At 45.8% G+C, this 24,053-nt stretch overlaps 3 pseudogenes; all 3 read left to right on the top strand.

Annotated features, from left to right (window-relative positions):
- The first annotated feature begins 2,448 nt into the window (after positions 1-2,448).
- On the top strand, positions 2,449-4,731 carry LOC143271720 (crooked neck-like protein 1 pseudogene; annotated as a pseudogene).
- A 7,232-nt stretch (positions 4,732-11,963) lies between these two features.
- LOC143271719 (crooked neck-like protein 1 pseudogene) lies at positions 11,964-14,246 on the top strand (annotated as a pseudogene).
- A 7,232-nt stretch (positions 14,247-21,478) lies between these two features.
- On the top strand, positions 21,479-23,761 carry LOC143271718 (crooked neck-like protein 1 pseudogene; annotated as a pseudogene).
- The last annotated feature ends 292 nt before the right edge of the window (positions 23,762-24,053 follow it).

Raw genomic sequence — 24,053 nt, 5'->3', positions numbered from 1 at the left:
GAACAGCCTCATCACATATGGACTGCGTCTGTTTGTTCTGTCCAGAAAAGAACACCAAGGAGTCTGAATCCATAAGCAAAAGCAGAGAGCCTGTATTCAAGCAAGCTGGAGCTTGGACCCTCTTTGTGTAGGATACAGCAGTACTATCAAAGAGTGCCGAGCCTGGGCGGGACCACCTTTTGTTTTTGTTTTGATGATGGTAGAGGTTGGGGGTGAGATGATTTCCAAGGTTCAGGACCCCAATTGGCTGACAGTTGTCTAGGGGTTCAGGTGTGTGCTGGGAATGTTTGGACGGTCAGGTATTTCCCCTTAGCTGTTGGCCCTCCCTAGGTAGGGTCAGCTTATTGCTTTTTCTGGGGACTGGGTAGTACCTGCCAGTAAGCCTATCATGGCAGCTGTGTCTTGGCCCCTAAGCATGTGGTCAACGTGTCTGGGGCCTCCCACACTGTTCTCGTCTGTGCTGTCCTTTCTATTGTCTCACCTCTCCAAGATGGAGGCCTCAGAAACCTCTGACTCACTTTGGAGCACATTCTGAACTCTGTAGTCACTTCTTTCCATCCACATGTTTTCTTTCCCTCCATACCTTGGTCTTACTGACCTGCGTCAAGCTCTCTGTTGAATCCAAAATCTAGCCCACCCAGCACATTGTGAAAGGGGTTAAAAATCTCCCACTCTCACAACTGAATTTAGATTTCAGTTCTCTGAGAGGGGGAAAACAGGTGCCTCTCTCAAAAAAGGGCCTTTGATTCACAGACAAGGGGGAGAAGAAACACAGGCCTAAGTCAGCTTCACCATGTGTCAAGGACAAATCCTGCAGCTCTCCTTCCAGCTCCCCTTCCGAGTCACGGGCAGACTTGCCCAAGCTTGTGCAAGTGTGTCCAAAAAGGAGAAGACTAAATCTCAGCCAGTTACAAGTTACCAGTGTAACTGCTGGCTTGCTTAACCAATTATGTATGAGATGACCTAACTGTCCCTGAAACTCCCCGTAGCTGTCCTTCAAAGGAGCCTGCACCCTCTCCTCAGGGTCGACCTCACATACATGCTGGAATATTCATTAAGACACGGTCTTGGCTTTTAGGTACCATTCGAGTCTGGGGTCCTAAAGACCATTTTGCCTTGCAAAGTTCAGTGGTCACCTTCCAATGGGTCCTACATGTCCAGTCGACACAACATTTTTTTTTTCTAAAGCAGTCCAGGCAAGAACAGTTTCTTGCCCAAATGGCTATTTTTGCCAAGAAGAAGATCAACTCCACATGGAATGTCTTTGACGCCCATCCTCTCTTTGAAGTAAATTGGTGCTGACAGGAGCAGACATCTCACTGTCCAGAAAGTCCAAGTTTTTAAAACAGTTTAAATTCCGTATTCTGTAGGTCTTTGAAGGGTTTGAAGATTACCTATCTGATTGAATTATGTCTATGTATACCCTGAAAACTTAACATGCCCGTAAGTTTGTCTCTCATAGAAGACTAATTATTCATCTGTAGTTCTCAATGATCCATTACAATTTAAATGAGTTTCATAAACTGAATACCTCAAAAGAGAGCAGAAATATACATACAGTATAACAAAATTAACTTTAAATTTGTATCAATAAACTAAAATCTACAGCAGTGGAAAAGATTTTACACTAATTGTTGCTCTTTAAAAGCAGATACATTAATCTACCCTTTCATCCAAGCATATCGATATGCTATATTCCATATCATATCCCCCTTTATTTGTTTTTGAATCTTTTCCTTTTCTGTTTCATTAAAAGGAAAGTTTTAACTTGTTTATTGCTTGTATATAGTGTGTATAGTTATTGTATATAGTTTTTCTTATATTAGTTTTAACTTTTTAAATTATTTTTTTATTTTCACTAGACAAAACAGGGGAAATGTGGTGATACTCTGTTTGTGCCAAAATGGGGTGATATTTTATTTGTACGTTAATCAATAAGGCAAGTCTGGAGATCAAGGGGAAAAAGGCCAGCCATTTTTAAGGAAACACAGAAGTCAAGCGGTGGTAGCACACGCCTTTAATCCGAACACACGTCAGGCAGAGTCTCTGTGTGTTCAAGGACACACCAGGGAACGGCCAAGTGTAGTGAGACACGCCTTTAATCCCGGGACCCACCACAGAGACCTGAGGTCTGTGCAGACAGGCGGTGACAAGGAAGTGAGGTAGCTGGGCTAAGAGCCAATGAGAGGGCAGAACAGCAAGGCAATCCAAACCTAGGCAATAAAAACCTAGGTAGACGGGAAGTCAGGGCATTTTGGAAGGTGCAGAGCTGGTGAGGTAAGGTAGCTGGTGGCTCCCCGCATTTCCCTGGTCTCTAAGGCTCTCATCCGTATATTTGGCTCTTTTTTTTTTTTTTTAAATTAATAAGACCGTTTAGAAATTCGTTTCCAGGGCCAGGTGTGACTCTAAGCTCCTGGACAGAGTCTTCTCTGCTTCCTCTGAAGCTTTTACAACCCGTTACTGCTCACCAGGCTGGTCTCAAACTCAGAGATCCTCTTGCCTCCGCCTTCCGAGTGCTGGGATTAAAGGCGTGGGCCTCTGTTGGGGGATCTAGTTTGTCCCGGGCCGGCTCTCTGGTGTTGGCTGGTTTTTGAAGCCCATTTCTGAGGTCCAGCGGTGTGGTGTGTGTGCGTGTTGGTGTCGGGGGTTACTCCGGTTCAGCGGCCCCAGACATGGCGTCCTCTACAGCGGCGGGGAAACAGCGGATTCCCAAAGTGGCCAAGGTGAAAAACAAAGCGCCAGCTGAGGTTCAGCCAACTGCAGAGCAGCTCTTAAGAGAGGCTAAAGAGAGAGAACTCGAGATCCTTCCACCCCCGCCTCAGCAGAAGATCACAGATGAAGAGGAGCTCAATGATTACAAACTTGGGAAGAGGAAGACTTTTGAAGAGAACATAAGAAAAAACAGGACTGTGATTAGTAACTGGATCAAATATGCCCAGTGGGAAGAAAGTCTCAAGGAAATCCCAAGGGCTCGGTCCATATACGAGCGTGCCTTGGATGTAGACTATGGGAGTATTCCACTCTGGCTGAGGTATGGAGAAATGGAAATGAAGAACCGCCAGGTGAACCATGCCCGAAATATCTGGGAGCGAGCCCTAACAACTCTGCCCCGAGTCAGTGAGTTCTGGCACAGGTACACATCCATGGAGGAGATGTTGGGCAATGTCGCCGGTGCCCGTCAAGTGTTTGAGCGCTGGATGGAATGGCGGCCTGAGGAGCAGGCCTGGCACTCCTACATCAGCTTCGAGCTGAGACACAAAGAGGTGGAGCGGGCCCGTACCCTTTACGAACGCTTTGTGCTCGTGCACCCTGCTGTGAAGAACTGGGTCAAGTATGCCCGATTCGAAGAGAAGCATGCTTCTTTTGCCCATGCGCCCCAAGTCTACGAGAGAGCAGTGGAGTTCTTTGGAGAGGAGCATGTGGACGCACACCTGTATGCGGCCTTTGCCAAATTCGAGGAAAACCAGAAAGAATTGGAAAGGGTACGAGTTATCTACAAATATGCCCTGGCTAGAATTTCAAAACCAGGGGCGCAAGAACTCTGGAAAAACTATACCGTCTTTGAGAAGAAGTTTGGGGACCGCAGGGCTGTTGAAGATATCATCGTGAGCAAACGGAGATGCCAATATGAAGAAGAAGTGAAGGCTAATCCATACAATTACGATGCCTGGTTTGATTACTTGCGCTTGGAGGAAAGTGAGGCAGAGGCCGACACAGTGCGGGAAGTCTATGAGAGGGCCATTGCCAACGTGCCGCCCATCCAGGAGAAGAGACATTGGAAGCGCTACATCTACCTCTGGATCAACTATGCATTCTACGAAGAGCTGGAAGCCAAGGATCCTGAGAGGACAAGACAGGTCTATCAAGCCTCTTTGGCACTAATTCCTCACAAAAAGTTCACCTTTGCCAAAATGTGGTTATATTACGCACAGTTTGAAATACGGCACAAAAATCTGCCACTGGCCAGAAGAGCTTTGGGGACTTCCATAGGCAAATGCCCAAAGAACAAGTTATTCAAAGGCTATATAGAACTGGAACTACAGCTTCGAGAATTTGACAGATGCCGAAAGATTTATGAGAAGTTCTTGGAATTTGGACCTGAAAGTTGTACCTCATGGATTAAGTTTGCAGAATTAGAGACAATCCTTGGTGATATCGATAGAGCCCGGGCCATCTACGAATTAGCCATCAGCCAGCCAAGCTTAGACATGCCAGAGGTCCTTTGGACATCCTATATCGATTTTGAGACTGAGCAGGAAGAAACGGAAAGGGTACGAAAACTTTACCGAAAACTGCTTCAGCGAACACAGGATGTCAAGGTATGGATCAGTTTGGCTCGCTTTGAGTTATCCTCAGGCAAAGAAGCAGGTGTGACTAAATGCAGACAGGTTTATCAAGAGGCGAACAGAACCATGAGAAACCGTGAAGAGAAAGAAGAGAGACTTAAGTTGCTGGAATCCTGGCGAGGGTTTGAAGATGAATTTGGAACAGTATCAGACAAGGAAAGAGTAGACAAACTCATGCCAGAAAAGGTCAAGAAGAGGAGAAAGGTCCAGGCCCAAGATGGGTCTGATGCCGGCTGGGAAGAATACCATGATTACATCTTTCCAGAGGATGCTGCCAACCAGCCGAACCTCAAGTTTCTGGCAATGGCCAAGCTTTGGAAGAAACGGCAACAAGAAAAAGAAGCTGCCCAATAGGATCCAGATAAGGACATTGGTGAGAGTGAATCCTCATCTTTGTAAATGTTGGAAAAGTTTTTTAAATAGAAATGAATCGTTTAGAACTTTGATTTCTGAACTTATTTACATATTTACACAGTAAGGAGTGATCTTTGATAGCTACCTTTCTAATTACTTTTTAAAAACACTTTGTCGATAGTGTTTAAATGTCTATAGAATACCTTAGGTTCTTCTGTTCACCCCTCCTGCTCCTAGCCTACATGAAAATGAGTTTTCTATGGCCTGTGGACTCACATGCCCATCAGTGTATGACAGATAATTTATAAGCCATGACATTTCCCTACAATGAGACAATGTTTAGACATCAAAGTGAAGTGATGATACACACTGGTACAAGGCTAAACTCTGATTACAGTATAGAAAGCGAGAGAAACAGATCGACCAAGTTGTGCATTGTGATTCCGTGTCCAGTAACTGTCCAGAAGAGGCAGATCCCAAGAGAGTGGATTATGCTTGTCAGGACTAGGGAGTGAGGGGAGAGGGAAAGAGTGCTTCGAGGAAGATCCCTTTTCGGGAAGAGGACCGACCATATTTCACAACTGGAGGGAGGCGATTGTACACTATCGTGAATGTACAGAATGTGACTGACTGTTTATGTTTAAAATGCTATGTGGCTATTTTGTATTTAAAAATAAATTTTATCCTGTTAATACAATGACCTGTGTAGTATATGCTCACTCCTTTGGCTTCTGTGGATTTTCCAGACACTGGGTTCGTTTCCTTCTTCTTTGACTTTTGATTTTAGGTTTGACCATGGAGCCCTGGCTAAGGTTGAATTCTAGTACTCCTAGCTGAGGAGTGTTGGTGGTGCTCTCCCAAGTCCAGCTCCACCCAGACATTCTGATGCATGTTCCCCCAGTCAGCTCCTGTAGTTCCCACACTGTCTGAGATTAGAGAGGAGCTCCCAGCACTCAGACTATTCTTATTCAGTACTTCAGACACCAGCTTGGCTTCCGTCTTGGGATCTTTCTTTCCATCCTTTCTTTGGGTACCATTCCATGGTGCTAAAGACAGCATCAAGGGCTTCCCATATGCTTGGCAGGAGCTCTTCTGCCACGTGCGGTCATGCACACCGTTTATTCGAGCACCCAGGAGGCACAGTACCTAGATGTCCTGTGGTCGAGTTCATTCTAGTCTACATAAAGGGTATCACATCAAACACACACACACACACACACACACACACACACACACACACACACACACACACACAGAAACAAACAAAACAATAGAACTTCCACTTCCTCAGAGAGACAGCCACAAAGCTCACTTTTACTCCTTAGCATCCTTCACCCTGACATACAGATTGGACTTTCTTCCCATGCCTGTGGGGAGAGGGAAAGGTTCCTTTAATCATTGCTGCATCCATGCCCCAGGAGCAGTTCCACACACCTGGAAGCCCTCTTCCAGAGAGGCTCAGCATTGATCCAAGATTCTCTAGCTGGAATTCTCTTATTCCAGAAGCTGCTGTCCTGCCCTTTGACACCATTCTCACTGGGGCCCAAACTTGCCTGGACCTCCCAATTTTGTCCCAGCTGGCCTGGAGTACCTGATCCAGTTGGCTTCACCTTACAAGCCTACACAATCATACTCATCTCAAATCCAAATGTCAACATTGCTTTTATTTCCATTTTTCCGTATCTCACCCAAACAAATAGTTAATAGTTTTCATCTAGAGAATATAAAGGAATGTTTATTGTGTCACCTGGGCTGGTCTTAGCCCTTGATATTAGCAGAGGATGGACTAGATTCCTTAGGGGTCACTGAATCACCATCTATGGACCAGATGGCAAGACACTGAATCCAGCAAGTGAGTGCAGCCTCCATCACTGTAGAGGGCTTCAGTGACTCCTCTGAGACTCTGCCTCAAATGGACCATTTGAGTCACAGGTCCTCTAATCCACCACTGACTTCCAGTCCCAGGGAGGAGGGATCAGTGATCTCAATCCCCAACATGCTCATCCACATGGAGTTCCAGATGGTCCATGGAATGGATAGCATCAAATGTACCATCATTAAGCAATGAATGTCAGGGATATAGAAAATCCAGGAGTATGTTGATGACCCACTCCATGAGCTGGGACTGAGTTTTACTGACATGTGGCCACAGCATTCAGAGTGTTGGCTGGGAAAGGCTTCACTTAATCTTGAGCTTAGACAGACAGTCAGTTTGTGGAACACTGTGGTGGCTCAATGCATGAGAGTTTGCTACATCAACCGAAAACCTTAGTGGGATGTCCAGAATCTCCTGTGGAAAAAGAAACAGACCATTGAAAGTCATCCTCTGAAGGCAGGCATGGTGACAAGTGTCTTTAATCACAGCACAAGGGAGGCAGGGGCATGTGGATTTCTGGGAGTTTGTAGCTGGCCAGGTGTACATAATGAGTTCTAGGATGGCCAGAGCTGTGTATGAGACCACATCTCAGAGAGGGGAGAGAGAGAGAGAGAGAGAGAGAGAGAGAGAGAGAGAGAGAGAGAGAGAGAGAGAGAGAGAGAGAGAGACTGAGGGAGGGAGGGAGTATCTTCTGACCTCCACATTGTTACAATGGCACAGAGGGGCCTACATACAGACTCCCATACACACTCAATGATCATAAATCAAAGGCATATCCAGATTACATGTGGGGTGTGTATGTAGATGTAAAAGACAGCAAGTGCTCCCAGAATACAGAAAAAGATAGGGTGGTGTCAGGATAATCTGGAACTGTTCCAAGAGTTTCAGTGTGCTGAAATCAAACGCTGGTCCCCAGAAAGAACAGCAAGCCCCGTTAACACCTGAGCCATCTCTCCAAGAGAATCTCTCTCTAGCTCTTTGACTGGGGTTTCATGAAGCTGAAGTGTATAAAATGCCCAAGAACAGGGAATTTTGGGTCATTGTTCACTCTGAAAGTTCTAGGATGCAGAAGGTGTGAAACAAGGGGGGCACGAGAATATGCAAACCCGATTAGCATAATGAACAACTATGAAACTGTCCATGAAAGCGACTCAGTAAATTCAAAGAATACAATGCCCTCTCATGCAAAAGGGTTTTCTGGAATCCTATGGGAAACTGTAATGCTAAGGGTGGTGGGGGAAATAATATCCAGCTCCTCAAGCCTTCCAAAGCAAGAAAAAGACAGATCACAGCTCAACGGTGAGAATGCTGTATGCCCAACACCAGTTCAGAGCTCCAACAACTTACTGTTCAAGAAAGGAACGTATATACGTAAATTACAAATCTTTATGTAGGATGGACAACCAAAAGGCAGATGCCAAACCAAGACAGAGGCATGGAGCCTGCCTCATCCATTCCATTATGCTCCTTGTAACATCTTCTCTCTTTATCTCCTTCCCTGTGTCTATGGTCTCTCAGACACTGATGGTGCTGGGATGAAAACCCTACCATTTTCCTATCTCTCTTCCTGTCTGAGGTTGGGTCTGCACTCTTGACCTTCATTAGAAAATGAGCCCCTGCTTCTCCCTGTCAAAGCTTCACTCCCTCTAATCTGAACTAATGGAGCAGTCTTGTTTCCCAAGTACATCCAAAATCCCTTGAATACACATGATCTGTGTCTCCGATGAGTCACTTGAATCCTGGCTTTCATTTTTCAGAGCCCAGCTGTGACCTCTCCTTATTGATTGCAAACAGGAGCCTAGTTTGAACTTCAGGTTGTAGACACGGAATCCATGAAAATCCAGACACCTCTTAGCAACAAAGTAGATCAATTTGGGCTGCCTTATAGCCCCGAGTGTTTCCATGAGCTTAGAGCAATGTGGCAGGTCTGTCTGGCAGGACGTCACCAATGTTATTATCATAGATGTCCTCAGAGGCAGGGTACATCTCTAGGGTCTGATGTCTCAGGTCACAAGTGTGCTGCTGTAGCTTCTTCAGGTTTCACAGGACAGGAAGTTCTTCATGAATTTGACCTAGGAGCCTTCTCAGGGAGGAGGACACTGATTTGGAAGTGTCTGTGATCATAGAGCCCTTCAAGTCTAAGCTCAGCAGTGTAGCTGTCAGTCTTTCTGTCTGTCTTCCAGAGTGAATGGCTTAAATGTCAAATACTGACACCCTCTCGACCTGTATTCCCCCTCTTATGGGATGATGCACTGCAGGTTGGGTCTCACTAATGACATCTGGAGAGCAGACAGACACCATCCTGTCTTCCAGCCCGAATGTTGTAGAAATTGTGGTGGGCATCCCAGAAATGGAGCACTTGTTGTGTCCAGTTCTTGTGGGTTAAACAGAAAGATTCCAGTGTCTGGAACTAAATTTATAATCTCATTTGACCCCTGCCTTAGTTAGGGTTTCTCTTGCTGCAACAAAACACCATGGCCAAAGAGCAAGTTGGGGAGGAAAAAACGTTTATTTGACTTACCCTTCAGCACTACTGTTCATCACTGAAGGAAGTCAGGACAGGAACTCAAAACAAGGCGGCGTCCTGGAAGCAGGAGTCGATTCAGAGGCCATGGAGGGGAGCTGCTTGCAAGCACTGGCTTGCTTCTGCTGGCTTGTTCAGCCCATCTTCTTATAGAGTTCAGGGCCATCAGCCCCAGGGGTGCCACCATCCACCATTGGGCTGAGGCCTCCCCCATTGATCACTAATTGAGAAAAATGCCTTTCAGCTGGATCTCATAGAGGCATTTCCTCCACTGCGGCTCCTTCCTCAGAAGATTCTAACTTGAGCCAAATTGACACACAAAACCAGCCTGTACAACCCCACATCTCATTTTCCCTTCATTCCATTATTTGAACCCAGTCTGTTTCCATTTCTAGTGACTGGGGAAAGAGGAACAGCCTCATCACATATGGACTGCGTCTGTTTGTTCTGTCCAGAAAAGAACACCAAGGAGTCTGAATCCATAAGCAAAAGCAGAGAGCCTGTATTCAAGCAAGCTGGAGCTTGGACCCTCTTTGTGTAGGATACAGCAGTACTATCAAAGAGTGCCGAGCCTGGGCGGGACCACCTTTTGTTTTTGTTTTGATGATGGTAGAGGTTGGGGGTGAGATGATTTCCAAGGTTCAGGACCCCAATTGGCTGACAGTTGTCTAGGGGTTCAGGTGTGTGCTGGGAATGTTTGGACGGTCAGGTATTTCCCCTTAGCTGTTGGCCCTCCCTAGGTAGGGTCAGCTTATTGCTTTTTCTGGGGACTGGGTAGTACCTGCCGGTAAGCCTATCATGGCAGCTGTGTCTTGGCCCCTAAGCATGTGGTCAACGTGTCTGGGGCCTCCCACACTGTTCTCGTCTGTGCTGTCCTTTCTATTGTCTCACCTCTCCAAGATGGAGGCCTCAGAAACCTCTGACTCACTTTGGAGCACATTCTGAACTCTGTAGTCACTTCTTTCCATCCACATGTTTTCTTTCCCTCCATACCTTGGTCTTACTGACCTGCGTCAAGCTCTCTGTTGAATCCAAAATCTAGCCCACCCAGCACATTGTGAAAGGGGTTAAAAATCTCCCACTCTCACAACTGAATTTAGATTTCAGTTCTCTGAGAGGGGGAAAACAGGTGCCTCTCTCAAAAAAGGGCCTTTGATTCACAGACAAGGGGGAGAAGAAACACAGGCCTAAGTCAGCTTCACCATGTGTCAAGGACAAATCCTGCAGCTCTCCTTCCAGCTCCCCTTCCGAGTCACGGGCAGACTTGCCCAAGCTTGTGCAAGTGTGTCCAAAAAGGAGAAGACTAAATCTCAGCCAGTTACAAGTTACCAGTGTAACTGCTGGCTTGCTTAACCAATTATGTATGAGATGACCTAACTGTCCCTGAAACTCCCCGTAGCTGTCCTTCAAAGGAGCCTGCACCCTCTCCTCAGGGTCGACCTCACATACATGCTGGAATATTCATTAAGACACGGTCTTGGCTTTTAGGTACCATTCGAGTCTGGGGTCCTAAAGACCATTTTGCCTTGCAAAGTTCAGTGGTCACCTTCCAATGGGTCCTACATGTCCAGTCGACACAACATTTTTTTTTTCTAAAGCAGTCCAGGCAAGAACAGTTTCTTGCCCAAATGGCTATTTTTGCCAAGAAGAAGATCAACTCCACATGGAATGTCTTTGACGCCCATCCTCTCTTTGAAGTAAATTGGTGCTGACAGGAGCAGACATCTCACTGTCCAGAAAGTCCAAGTTTTTAAAACAGTTTAAATTCCGTATTCTGTAGGTCTTTGAAGGGTTTGAAGATTACCTATCTGATTGAATTATGTCTATGTATACCCTGAAAACTTAACATGCCCATAAGTTTGACTCTCATAGAAGACTAATTATTCATCTGTAGTTCTCCATGATCCATTACAATTTAAATGAGTTTCATAAACTCAATACCTCAAAAGAGAACAGAAATATACATACAGTATAACAAAATTAACTTTAAATTTGTATCAATAAACTAAAATCTACAGCAGTGGAAAAGATTTTACACTAATTGTTGCTCTTTAAAAGCAGATACATTAATCTACCCTTTCATCCAAGCATATCGATATGCTATATTCCATATCATATCCCCCTTTATTTGTTTTTGAATCTTTTCCTTTTCTGTTTCATTAAAAGGAAAGTTTTAACTTGTTTATTGCTTGTATATAGTGTGTATAGTTATTGTATATAGTTTTTCTTATATTAGTTTTAACTTTTTAAATTATTTTTTTATTTTCACTAGACAAAACAGGGGAAATGTGGTGATACTCTGTTTGTGCCAAAATGGGGTGATATTTTATTTGTACGTTAATCAATAAGGCAAGTCTGGAGATCAAGGGGAAAAAGGCCAGCCATTTTTAAGGAAACACAGAAGTCAAGCGGTGGTAGCACACGCCTTTAATCCGAACACACGTCAGGCAGAGTCTCTGTGTGTTCAAGGACACACCAGGGAACGGCCAAGTGTAGTGAGACACGCCTTTAATCCCGGGACCCACCACAGAGACCTGAGGTCTGTGCAGACAGGCGGTGACAAGGAAGTGAGGTAGCTGGGCTAAGAGCCAATGAGAGGGCAGAACAGCAAGGCAATCCAAACCTAGGCAATAAAAACCTAGGTAGACGGGAAGTCAGGGCATTTTGGAAGGTGCAGAGCTGGTGAGGTAAGGTAGCTGGTGGCTCCCCGCATTTCCCTGGTCTCTAAGGCTCTCATCCGTATATTTGGCTCTTTTTTTTTTTTTAAAAAAAAAATTAATAAGACCGTTTAGAAATTCGTTTCCAGGGCCAGGTGTGACTCTAAGCTCCTGGACAGAGTCTTCTCTGCTTCCTCTGAAGCTTTTACAACCCGTTACTGCTCACCAGGCTGGTCTCAAACTCAGAGATCCTCTTGCCTCCGCCTTCCGAGTGCTGGGATTAAAGGCGTGGGCCTCTGTTGGGGGATCTAGTTTGTCCCGGGCCGGCTCTCTGGTGTTGGCTGGTTTTTGAAGCCCATTTCTGAGGTCCAGCGGTGTGGTGTGTGTGCGTGTTGGTGTCGGGGGTTACTCCGGTTCAGCGGCCCCAGACATGGCGTCCTCTACAGCGGCGGGGAAACAGCGGATTCCCAAAGTGGCCAAGGTGAAAAACAAAGCGCCAGCTGAGGTTCAGCCAACTGCAGAGCAGCTCTTAAGAGAGGCTAAAGAGAGAGAACTCGAGCTCCTTCCACCCCCGCCTCAGCAGAAGATCACAGATGAAGAGGAGCTCAATGATTACAAACTTGGGAAGAGGAAGACTTTTGAAGAGAACATAAGAAAAAACAGGACTGTGATTAGTAACTGGATCAAATATGCCCAGTGGGAAGAAAGTCTCAAGGAAATCCCAAGGGCTCGGTCCATATACGAGCGTGCCTTGGATGTAGACTATGGGAGTATTCCACTCTGGCTGAGGTATGGAGAAATGGAAATGAAGAACCGCCAGGTGAACCATGCCCGAAATATCTGGGAGCGAGCCCTAACAACTCTGCCCCGAGTCAGTGAGTTCTGGCACAGGTACACATCCATGGAGGAGATGTTGGGCAATGTCGCCGGTGCCCGTCAAGTGTTTGAGCGCTGGATGGAATGGCGGCCTGAGGAGCAGGCCTGGCACTCCTACATCAGCTTCGAGCTGAGACACAAAGAGGTGGAGCGGGCCCGTACCCTTTACGAACGCTTTGTGCTCGTGCACCCTGCTGTGAAGAACTGGGTCAAGTATGCCCGATTCGAAGAGAAGCATGCTTCTTTTGCCCATGCGCGGCAAGTCTACGAGAGAGCAGTGGAGTTCTTTGGAGAGGAGCATATGGACGCACACCTGTATGCGGCCTTTGCCAAATTCGAGGAAAACCAGAAAGAATTGGAAAGGGTACGAGTTATCTACAAATATGCCCTGGCTAGAATTTCAAAACCAGGGGCGCAAGAACTCTGGAAAAACTATACCGTCTTTGAGAAGAAGTTTGGGGACCGCAGGGCTGTTGAAGATATCATCGTGAGCAAACGGAGATGCCAATATGAAGAAGAAGTGAAGGCTAATCCATACAATTACGATGCCTGGTTTGATTACTTGCGCTTGGAGGAAAGTGAGGCAGAGGCCGACACAGTGCGGGAAGTCTATGAGAGGGCCATTGCCAACGTGCCGCCCATCCAGGAGAAGAGACATTGGAAGCGCTACATCTACCTCTGGATCAACTATGCATTCTACGAAGAGCTGGAAGCCAAGGATCCTGAGAGGACAAGACAGGTCTATCAAGCCTCTTTGGCACTAATTCCTCACAAAAAGTTCACCTTTGCCAAAATGTGGTTATATTACGCACAGTTTGAAATACGGCACAAAAATCTGCCACTGGCCAGAAGAGCTTTGGGGACTTCCATAGGCAAATGCCCAAAGAACAAGTTATTCAAAGGCTATATAGAACTGGAACTACAGCTTCGAGAATTTGACAGATGCCGAAAGATTTATGAGAAGTTCTTGGAATTTGGACCTGAAAGTTGTACCTCATGGATTAAGTTTGCAGAATTAGAGACAATCCTTGGTGATATCGATAGAGCCCGGGCCATCTACGAATTAGCCATCAGCCAGCCAAGCTTAGACATGCCAGAGGTCCTTTGGACATCCTATATCGATTTTGAGACTGAGCAGGAAGAAACGGAAAGGGTACGAAAACTTTACCGAAAACTGCTTCAGCGAACACAGGATGTCAAGGTATGGATCAGTTTGGCTCGCTTTGAGTTATCCTCAGGCAAAGAAGCAGGTGTGACTAAATGCAGACAGGTTTATCAAGAGGCGAACAGAACCATGAGAAACCGTGAAGAGAAAGAAGAGAGACTTAAGTTGCTGGAATCCTGGCGAGGGTTTGAAGATGAATTTGGAACAGTATCAGACAAGGAAAGAGTAGACAAACTCATGCCAGAAAAGGTCAAGAAGAGGAGAAAGGTCCAGGCCCAAGATGGGTCTGATGCCGGCTGGGAAGAATACCATGATTACATCTTTCCAGAGGATGCTGCCAACCAGCCGAACCTCAAGTTTCTGGCAATGGCCAAGCTTTGGAAGAAACGGCAACAAGAAAAAGAAGCTGCCCAATAGGATCCAGATAAGGACATTGGTGAGAGTGAATCCTCATCTTTGTAAATGTTGGAAAAGTTTTTTAAATAGAAATGAATCGTTTAGAACTTTGATTTCTGAACTTATTTACATATTTACACAGTAAGGAGTGATCTTTGATAGCTACCTTTCTAATTACTTTTTAAAAACACTTTGTCGATAGTGTTTAAATGTCTATAGAATACCTTAGGTTCTTCTGTTCACCCCTCCTGCTCCTAGCCTACATGAAAATGAGTTTTCTATGGCCTGTGGACTCACATGCCCATCAGTGTATGACAGATAATTTATAAGCCATGACATTTCCCTACAATGAGACAATGTTTAGACATCAAAGTGAAGTGATGATACACACTGGTACAAGGCTAAACTCTGATTACAGTATAGAAAGCGAGAGAAACAGATCGACCAAGTTGTGCATTGTGATTCCGTGTACAGTAACTGTCCAGAAGAGGCAGATCCCAAGAGAGGGGATTATGCTTGTCAGGACTAGGGAGTGAGGGGAGAGGGAAAGAGTGCTTCGAGGAAGATCCCTTTTCGGGAAGAGGACCGACCATATTTCACAACTGGAGGGAGGCGATTGTACACTATCGTGAATGTACAGAATGTGACTGACTGTTTATGTTTAAAATGCTATGTGGCTATTTTGTATTTAAAAATAAATTTTATCCTGTTAATACAATGACCTGTGTAGTATATGCTCACTCCTTTGGCTTCTGTGGATTTTCCAGACACTGGGTTCGTTTCCTTCTTCTTTGACTTTTGATTTTAGGTTTGACCATGGAGCCCTGGCTAAGGTTGAATTCTAGTACTCCTAGCTGAGGAGTGTTGGTGGTGCTCTCCCAAGTCCAGCTCCACCCAGACATTCTGATGCATGTTCCCCCAGTCAGCTCCTGTAGTTCCCACACTGTCTGAGATTAGAGAGGAGCTCCCAGCACTCAGACTATTCTTATTCAGTACTTCAGACACCAGCTTGGCTTCCGTCTTGGGATCTTTCTTTCCATCCTTTCTTTGGGTACCATTCCATGGTGCTAAAGACAGCATCAAGGGCTTCCCATATGCTTGGCAGGAGCTCTTCTGCCACGTGCGGTCATGCACACCGTTTATTCGAGCACCCAGGAGGCACAGTACCTAGATGTCCTGTGGTCGAGTTCATTCTAGTCTACATAAAGGGTATCACATCAAACACACACACACACACACACACACACACACACACACACACACACACACACACACAGAAACAAACAAAACAATAGAACTTCCACTTCCTCAGAGAGACAGCCACAAAGCTCACTTTTACTCCTTAGCATCCTTCACCCTGACATACAGATTGGACTTTCTTCCCATGCCTGTGGGGAGAGGGAAAGGTTCCTTTAATCATTGCTGCATCCATGCCCCAGGAGCAGTTCCACACACCTGGAAGCCCTCTTCCAGAGAGGCTCAGCATTGATCCAAGATTCTCTAGCTGGAATTCTCTTATTCCAGAAGCTGCTGTCCTGCCCTTTGACACCATTCTCACTGGGGCCCAAACTTGCCTGGACCTCCCAATTTTGTCCCAGCTGGCCTGGAGTACCTGATCCAGTTGGCTTCACCTTACAAGCCTACACAATCATACTCATCTCAAATCCAAATGTCAACATTGCTTTTATTTCCATTTTTCCGTATCTCACCCAAACAAATAGTTAATAGTTTTCATCTAGAGAATATAAAGGAATGTTTATTGTGTCACCTGGGCTGGTCTTAGCCCTTGATATTAGCAGAGGATGGACTAGATTCCTTAGGGGTCACTGAATCACCATCTATGGACCAGATGGCAAGACACTGAATCCAGCAAGTGAGTGCAGCCTCCATCACTGTAGAGGGCTTCAGTGACTCCTCTGAGACTCTGCCTCAAATGGACCATTTGAGTCACAGGTCCTCTAATCCACCACTGACTTCCAGTCCCAGGGAGGAGGGATCAGTGATCTCAATCCCCAACATGCTCATCCACATGGAGTTCCAGATGGTCCATGGAATGGATAGCATCAAATGTACCATCATTAAGCAATGAATGTCAGGGATATAGAAAATCCAGGAGTATGTTGATGACCCACTCCATGAGCTGGGACTGAGTATTACTGACATGTGGCCACAGCATTCAGAGTGTTGGCTGGGAAAGGCTTCACTTAATCTTGAGCTTAGACAGACAGTCAGTTTGTGGAACACTGTGGTGGCTCAATGCATGAGAGTTTGCTACATCAACCGAAAACCTTAGTGGGATGTCCAGAATCTCCTGTGGAAAAAGAAACAGACCATTGAAAGTCATCCTCTGAAGGCAGGCATGGTGACAAGTGTCTTTAATCACAGCACAAGGGAGGCAGGGGCATGTGGATTTCTGGGAGTTTGTAGCTGGCCAGGTGTACATAATGAGTTCTAGGATGGCCAGAGCTGTGTATGAGACCACATCTCAGAGAGGGGAGAGAGAGAGAGAGAGAGAGAGAGAGAGAGAGAGAGAGAGAGAGAGAGAGAGAGAGAGAGAGAGAGAGACTGAGGGAGGGAGGGAGTATCTTCTGACCTCCACATTGTTACAATGGCACAGAGGGGCCTACATACAGACTCCCATACACACTCAATGATCATAAATCAAAGGCATATCCAGATTACATGTGGGGTGTGTATGTAGATGTAAAAGACAGCAAGTGCTCCCAGAATACAGAAAAAGATAGGGTGGTGTCAGGATAATCTGGAACTGTTCCAAGAGTTTCAGTGTGCTGAAATCAAACGCTGGTCCCCAGAAAGAACAGCAAGCCCCGTTAACACCTGAGCCATCTCTCCAAGAGAATCTCTCTCTAGCTCTTTGACTGGGGTTTCATGAAGCTGAAGTGTATAAAATGCCCAAGAACAGGGAATTTTGGGTCATTGTTCACTCTGAAAGTTCTAGGATGCAGAAGGTGTGAAACAAGGGGGGCACGAGAATATGCAAACCCGATTAGCATAATGAACAACTATGAAACTGTCCATGAAAGCGACTCAGTAAATTCAAAGAATACAATGCCCTCTCATGCAAAAGGGTTTTCTGGAATCCTATGGGAAACTGTAATGCTAAGGGTGGTGGGGGAAATAATATCCAGCTCCTCAAGCCTTCCAAAGCAAGAAAAAGACAGATCACAGCTCAACGGTGAGAATGCTGTATGCCCAACACCAGTTCAGAGCTCCAACAACTTACTGTTCAAGAAAGGAACGTATATACGTAAATTACAAATCTTTATGTAGGATGGACAACCAAAAGGCAGATGCCAAACCAAGACAGAGGCATGGAGCCTGCCTCATCCATTCCATTATGCTCCTTGTAACATCTTCTCTCTTTATCTCCTTCCCTGTGTCTATGGTCTCTCAGACACTGATGGTGCTGGGATGAAAACCCTACCATTTTCCTATCTCTCTTCCTGTCTGAGGTTGGGTCTGCACTCTTGACCTTCATTAGAAAATGAGCCCCTGGTTCTCCCTGTCAAAGCTTCACTCCCTCTAATCTGAACTAATGGAGCAGTCTTGTTTCCCAAGTACATCCAAAATCCCTTGAATACACATGATCTGTGTCTCCGATGAGTCACTTGAATCCTGGCTTTCATTTTTCAGAGCCCAGCTGTGACCTCTCCTTATTGATTGCAAACAGGAGCCTAGTTTGAACTTCAGGTTGTAGACACGGAATCCATGAAAATCCAGACACCTCTTAGCAACAAAGTAGATCAATTTGGGCTGCCTTATAGCCCCGAGTGTTTCCATGAGCTTAGAGCAATGTGGCAGGTCTGTCTGGCAGGACGTCACCAATGTTATTATCATAGATGTCCTCAGAGGCAGGGTACATCTCTAGGGTCTGATGTCTCAGGTCACAAGTGTGCTGCTGTAGCTTCTTCAGGTTTCACAGGACAGGAAGTTCTTCATGAATTTGACCTAGGAGCCTTCTCAGGGAGGAGGACACTGATTTGGAAGTGTCTGTGATCATAGAGCCCTTCAAGTCTAAGCTCAGCAGTGTAGCTGTCAGTCTTTCTGTCTGTCTTCCAGAGTGAATGGCTTAAATGTCAAATACTGACACCCTCTCGACCTGTATTCCCCCTCTTATGGGATGATGCACTGCAGGTTGGGTCTCACTAATGACATCTGGAGAGCAGACAGACACCATCCTGTCTTCCAGCCCGAATGTTGTAGAAATTGTGGTGGGCATCCCAGAAATGGAGCACTTGTTGTGTCCAGTTCTTGTGGGTTAAACAGAAAGATTCCAGTGTCTGGAACTAAATTTATAATCTCATTTGACCCCTGCCTTAGTTAGGGTTTCTCTTGCTGCAACAAAACACCATGGCCAAAGAGCAAGTTGGGGAGGAAAAAACGTTTATTTGACTTACCCTTCAGCACTACTGTTCATCACTGAAGGAAGTCAGGACAGGAACTCAAAACAAGGCGGCGTCCTGGAAGCAGGAGTCGATGCAGAGGCCATGGAGGGGAGCTGCTTGCAAGCACTGGCTTGCTTCTGCTGGCTTGTTCAGCCCATCTTCTTATAGAGTTCAGGGCCATCAGCCCCAGGGGTGCCACCATCCACCATTGGGCTGAGGCCTCCCCCATTGATCACTAATTGAGAAAATGCCTTTCAGCTGGATCTCATAGAGGCATTTCCTCCACTGCGGCTCCTTCCTCAGAAGATTCTAACTTGAGCCAAATTGACACACAAAACCAGCCTGTACAACCCCACATCTCATTTTCCCTTCATTCCATTATTTGAACCCAGTCTGTTTCCATTTCTAGTGACTGGGGAAAGAGGAACAGCCTCATCACATATGGACTGCGTCTGTTTGTTCTGTCCAGAAAAGAACACCAAGGAGTCTGAATCCATAAGCAAAAGCAGAGAGCCTGTATTCAAGCAAGCTGGAGCTTGGACCCTCTTTGTGTAGGATACAGCAGTACTATCAAAGAGTGCCGAGCCTGGGCGGGACCACCTTTTGTTTTTGTTTTGATGATGGTAGAGGTTGGGGGTGAGATGATTTCCAAGGTTCAGGACCCCAATTGGCTGACAGTTGTCTAGGGGTTCAGGTGTGTGCTGGGAATGTTTGGACGGTCAGGTATTTCCCCTTAGCTGTTGGCCCTCCCTAGGTAGGGTCAGCTTATTGCTTTTTCTGGGGACTGGGTAGTACCTGCCGGTAAGCCTATCATGGCAGCTGTGTCTTGGCCCCTAAGCATGTGGTCAACGTGTCTGGGGCCTCCCACACTGTTCTCGTCTGTGCTGTCCTTTCTATTGTCTCACCTCTCCAAGATGGAGGCCTCAGAAACCTCTGACTCACTTTGGAGCACATTCTGAACTCTGTAGTCACTTCTTTCCATCCACATGTTTTCTTTCCCTCCATACCTTGGTCTTACTGACCTGCGTCAAGCTCTCTGTTGAATCCAAAATCTAGCCCACCCAGCACATTGTGAAAGGGGTTAAAAATCTCCCACTCTCACAACTGAATTTAGATTTCAGTTCTCTGAGAGGGGGAAAACAGGTGCCTCTCTCAAAAAAGGGCCTTTGATTCACAGACAAGGGGGAGAAGAAACACAGGCCTAAGTCAGCTTCACCATGTGTCAAGGACAAATCCTGCAGCTCTCCTTCCAGCTCCCCTTCCGAGTCACGGGCAGACTTGCCCAAGCTTGTGCAAGTGTGTCCAAAAAGGAGAAGACTAAATCTCAGCCAGTTACAAGTTACCAGTGTAACTGCTGGCTTGCTTAACCAATTATGTATGAGATGACCTAACTGTCCCTGAAACTCCCCGTAGCTGTCCTTCAAAGGAGCCTGCACCCTCTCCTCAGGGTCGACCTCACATACATGCTGGAATATTCATTAAGACACGGTCTTGGCTTTTAGGTACCATTCGAGTCTGGGGTCCTAAAGACCATTTTGCCTTGCAAAGTTCAGTGGTCACCTTCCAATGGGTCCTACATGTCCAGTCGACACAACATTTTTTTTTTCTAAAGCAGTCCAGGCAAGAACAGTTTCTTGCCCAAATGGCTATTTTTGCCAAGAAGAAGATCAACTCCACATGGAATGTCTTTGACGCCCATCCTCTCTTTGAAGTAAATTGGTGCTGACAGGAGCAGACATCTCACTGTCCAGAAAGTCCAAGTTTTTAAAACAGTTTAAATTCCGTATTCTGTAGGTCTTTGAAGGGTTTGAAGATTACCTATCTGATTGAATTATGTCTATGTATACCCTGAAAACTTAACATGCCCATAAGTTTGACTCTCATAGAAGACTAATTATTCATCTGTAGTTCTCCATGATCCATTACAATTTAAATGAGTTTCATAAACTCAATACCTCAAAAGAGAACAGAAATATACATACAGTATAACAAAATTAACTTTAAATTTGTATCAATAAACTAAAATCTACAGCAGTGGAAAAGATTTTACACTAATTGTTGCTCTTTAAAAGCAGATACATTAATCTACCCTTTCATCCAAGCATATCGATATGCTATATTCCATATCATATCCCCCTTTATTTGTTTTTGAATCTTTTCCTTTTCTGTTTCATTAAAAGGAAAGTTTTAACTTGTTTATTGCTTGTATATAGTGTGTATAGTTATTGTATATAGTTTTTCTTATATTAGTTTTAACTTTTTAAATTATTTTTTTATTTTCACTAGACAAAACAGGGGAAATGTGGTGATACTCTGTTTGTGCCAAAATGGGGTGATATTTTATTTGTACGTTAATCAATAAGGCAAGTCTGGAGATCAAGGGGAAAAAGGCCAGCCATTTTTAAGGAAACACAGAAGTCAAGCGGTGGTAGCACACGCCTTTAATCCGAACACACGTCAGGCAGAGTCTCTGTGTGTTCAAGGACACACCAGGGAACGGCCAAGTGTAGTGAGACACGCCTTTAATCCCGGGACCCACCACAGAGACCTGAGGTCTGTGCAGACAGGCGGTGACAAGGAAGTGAGGTAGCTGGGCTAAGAGCCAATGAGAGGGCAGAACAGCAAGGCAATCCAAACCTAGGCAATAAAAACCTAGGTAGACGGGAAGTCAGGGCATTTTGGAAGGTGCAGAGCTGGTGAGGTAAGGTAGCTGGTGGCTCCCCGCATTTCCCTGGTCTCTAAGGCTCTCATCCGTATATTTGGCTCTTTTTTTTTTTTTTTTAAAAAAAATTAATAAGACCGTTTAGAAATTCGTTTCCAGGGCCAGGTGTGACTCTAAGCTCCTGGACAGAGTCTTCTCTGCTTCCTCTGAAGCTTTTACAACCCGTTACTGCTCACCAGGCTGGTCTCAAACTCAGAGATCCTCTTGCCTCCGCCTTCCGAGTGCTGGGATTAAAGGCGTGGGCCTCTGTTGGGGGATCTAGTTTGTCCCGGGCCGGCTCTCTGGTGTTGGCTGGTTTTTGAAGCCCATTTCTGAGGTCCAGCGGTGTGGTGTGTGTGCGTGTTGGTGTCGGGGGTTACTCCGGTTCAGCGGCCCCAGACATGGCGTCCTCTACAGCGGCGGGGAAACAGCGGATTCCCAAAGTGGCCAAGGTGAAAAACAAAGCGCCAGCTGAGGTTCAGCCAACTGCAGAGCAGCTCTTAAGAGAGGCTAAAGAGAGAGAACTCGAGCTCCTTCCACCCCCGCCTCAGCAGAAGATCACAGATGAAGAGGAGCTCAATGATTACAAACTTGGGAAGAGGAAGACTTTTGAAGAGAACATAAGAAAAAACAGGACTGTGATTAGTAACTGGATCAAATATGCCCAGTGGGAAGAAAGTCTCAAGGAAATCCCAAGGGCTCGGTCCATATACGAGCGTGCCTTGGATGTAGACTATGGGAGTATTCCACTCTGGCTGAGGTATGGAGAAATGGAAATGAAGAACCGCCAGGTGAACCATGCCCGAAATATCTGGGAGCGAGCCCTAACAACTCTGCCCCGAGTCAGTGAGTTCTGGCACAGGTACACATCCATGGAGGAGATGTTGGGCAATGTCGCCGGTGCCCGTCAAGTGTTTGAGCGCTGGATGGAATGGCGGCCTGAGGAGCAGGCCTGGCACTCCTACATCAGCTTCGAGCTGAGACACAAAGAGGTGGAGCGGGCCCGTACCCTTTACGAACGCTTTGTGCTCGTGCACCCTGCTGTGAAGAACTGGGTCAAGTATGCCCGATTCGAAGAGAAGCATGCTTCTTTTGCCCATGCGCGGCAAGTCTACGAGAGAGCAGTGGAGTTCTTTGGAGAGGAGCATATGGACGCACACCTGTATGCGGCCTTTGCCAAATTCGAGGAAAACCAGAAAGAATTGGAAAGGGTACGAGTTATCTACAAATATGCCCTGGCTAGAATTTCAAAACCAGGGGCGCAAGAACTCTGGAAAAACTATACCGTCTTTGAGAAGAAGTTTGGGGACCGCAGGGCTGTTGAAGATATCATCGTGAGCAAACGGAGATGCCAATATGAAGAAGAAGTGAAGGCTAATCCATACAATTACGATGCCTGGTTTGATTACTTGCGCTTGGAGGAAAGTGAGGCAGAGGCCGACACAGTGCGGGAAGTCTATGAGAGGGCCATTGCCAACGTGCCGCCCATCCAGGAGAAGAGACATTGGAAGCGCTACATCTACCTCTGGATCAACTATGCATTCTACGAAGAGCTGGAAGCCAAGGATCCTGAGAGGACAAGACAGGTCTATCAAGCCTCTTTGGCACTAATTCCTCACAAAAAGTTCACCTTTGCCAAAATGTGGTTATATTACGCACAGTTTGAAATACGGCACAAAAATCTGCCACTGGCCAGAAGAGCTTTGGGGACTTCCATAGGCAAATGCCCAAAGAACAAGTTATTCAAAGGCTATATAGAACTGGAACTACAGCTTCGAGAATTTGACAGATGCCGAAAGATTTATGAGAAGTTCTTGGAATTTGGACCTGAAAGTTGTACCTCATGGATTAAGTTTGCAGAATTAGAGACAATCCTTGGTGATATCGATAGAGCCCGGGCCATCTACGAATTAGCCATCAGCCAGCCAAGCTTAGACATGCCAGAGGTCCTTTGGACATCCTATATCGATTTTGAGACTGAGCAGGAAGAAACGGAAAGGGTACGAAAACTTTTCCGAAAACTGCTTCAGCGAACACAGGATGTCAAGGTATGGATCAGTTTGGCTCGCTTTGAGTTATCCTCAGGCAAAGAAGCAGGTGTGACTAAATGCAGACAGGTTTATCAAGAGGCGAACAGAACCATGAGAAACCGTGAAGAGAAAGAAGAGAGACTTAAGTTGCTGGAATCCTGGCGAGGGTTTGAAGATGAATTTGGAACAGTATCAGACAAGGAAAGAGTAGACAAACTCATGCCAGAAAAGGTCAAGAAGAGGAGAAAGGTCCAGGCCCAAGATGGGTCTGATGCCGGCTGGGAAGAATACCATGATTACATCTTTCCAGAGGATGCTGCCAACCAGCCGAACCTCAAGTTTCTGGCAATGGCCAAGCTTTGGAAGAAACGGCAACAAGAAAAAGAAGCTGCCCAATAGGATCCAGATAAGGACATTGGTGAGAGTGAATCCTCATCTTTGTAAATGTTGGAAAAGTTTTTTAAATAGAAATGAATCGTTTAGAACTTTGATTTCTGAACTTATTTACATATTTACACAGTAAGGAGTGATCTTTGATAGCTACCTTTCTAATTACTTTTTAAAAACACTTTGTCGATAGTGTTTAAATGTCTATAGAATACCTTAGGTTCTTCTGTTCACCCCTCCTGCTCCTAGCCTACATGAAAATGAGTTTTCTATGGCCTGTGGACTCACATGCCCATCAGTGTATGACAGATAATTTATAAGCCATGACATTTCCC

This window comes from Peromyscus maniculatus, chromosome 2 (genome assembly GCF_049852395.1).
Source record: "Peromyscus maniculatus bairdii isolate BWxNUB_F1_BW_parent chromosome 2, HU_Pman_BW_mat_3.1, whole genome shotgun sequence".
NCBI lineage: Eukaryota > Metazoa > Chordata > Mammalia > Rodentia > Cricetidae > Peromyscus > Peromyscus maniculatus.
This window is presented reverse-complemented; position numbering and strand designations above follow the sequence as displayed.